The sequence below is a fragment of the Marmota marmota genome, unplaced genomic scaffold, assembly GCF_001458135.2.
Source record: "Marmota marmota marmota unplaced genomic scaffold, marMar, whole genome shotgun sequence".
Lineage (NCBI taxonomy): Eukaryota > Metazoa > Chordata > Mammalia > Rodentia > Sciuridae > Marmota > Marmota marmota.
Genome location: NW_025999924.1, coordinates 13,032,998 through 13,034,472, shown reverse-complemented (window position 1 = coordinate 13,034,472; position 1,475 = coordinate 13,032,998). Strand labels below are relative to the sequence as shown.

At 50.5% G+C, this 1,475-nt stretch overlaps 1 protein-coding gene across 1 annotated transcript in view; it reads right to left on the bottom strand.

The window, feature by feature from the left end:
* The window catches only part of Fgf10 (fibroblast growth factor 10), an 84,262-nt gene extending 83,867 nt beyond the window's left edge, over window positions 1-395 (bottom strand). Inside the window, exon 1 of the mRNA XM_015497326.2 lies at window positions 1-395. This exon is cut by the window's left edge and continues 994 nt beyond it. The gene's annotated coding sequence lies outside the window, so the exon portion shown is untranslated.
* Between the last annotated feature and the right edge of the window lie 1,080 nt (window positions 396-1,475).

The following is a 1,475-nucleotide window of genomic DNA, read 5'->3' as shown; positions in this document are numbered from 1 at the left end:
GGGGGGGGATGGCGGCTGGTGTTTGGTTTGGCCCTATCCTTCACCCCCCTTCCTTTGGAAAGCCCGCTTGTAAACAGGTTGAAGCCCGGAGTCTAAATGTCAGTGAATGCCAGAGGTGGGCTCTGCCTCTGCTGGTCAAACCTCATTTGCAGGGGTGGAGAAGCGGGGGGAGGGGGTCAAACGGCGGTGGGACATCTGAAACCCTTCGCTGCTGGGAACGCCAGGGAGAGGGAGGGAGGAAGGGGCCGAAAGGGGGGAGAGCAGGGGAGCGAGAAGAGAGCGCGATGCCTTTGCACGGAGCTCGGGGGCTGTCGGGTCCTTTCCGCGCCGCCGCCGCGGGCGCAGCCTCCGCGGAAGCCTCCGGCTCCCGCTAATTGCTGCGAGGGCGTCCTGTGCTCGCACCGCTGGCGGCTGGCGCGGGTTGTGCTCACGCTTTCCGAATTTTGCTGTCTTCCAGCCCGAACCAATCCCCTCTGGGGAGCCCCTTTCTCACTTGTTTTCCAGCGTAGGAACCCCACCCGCCCCCCTTCTTCTTTTGGCAGTGAAATACTTGAGAGCCACCTGGTGCTAGGCTTTTTCTTTCTTTCTTTTTTTCTTCTTTCTATCCCCGAAGAGGGGAGGGCTGGGGAGAGAGCTGAAGATGCTGAGGATAAACCCTCCCAAACAGCAGATTATGAACTGGTGGGAGCGAGCACAGAAAAAGGAGACCTCATTAGCTTCCTTTCCTCCTCTTCTGCCAGCTCCAAGGAGGTCTCCGCTTTAATGAATTACTGATTTCTCGCTTCCGTTGCCGAAGTAAAAAGTTCACACTTTGTCCCTCTTTGCCTTTTAAGCTCGGGGAGATTTATCGTCACTCTTAAAAGTCTCCTCTCTCTTGGAGCAAATGAAATCAAGGACCCAAATGACCGATTTCTAATTGCTAACATGAGTCCTTTACTGAATCACGCGTGCACTTCAAAGCGAACGCACTTTATTGAGATCGCAAAGATTTTTACCGTACAATTTGGCCGAACACTCGGCTGTTTTCTGTTCTATGCAATTTCCTTTGCACTTGGCCATAATGGGGCATTTTCTTAAATCTTCAAATTTAATGTTTAAAGGGCTTTATTTTGCGACATTAACTGCACTGCCAGTCTCCCTCTCTTCTCACTCTTCCACACACTACTCCCCAGCTCCCCCATTGCTCACAGAAACTAGTTCATAGCCCAGGTACAGACAGAATTAAGTCCAAGGTTAGGGAGATTTTGCCAAGAGTAAAAAGGCACAAGGAAGATTATCCTGTGATAATCCATTCCCATCTGAGTAAGATACAGTTCCTAGAGGACCACTTGTTTAAGGAATCCTCTAAAGTAGGGAAAGTTTGACTGTATGGAATGCTTTAATATGTATTGGTATGTTATGTCAGGCAGTTGGAGCCTGTGTTTTGTTGAGGCATATGAATTGCCAATATTTTACTGCTTTCCAGTACAAAACTG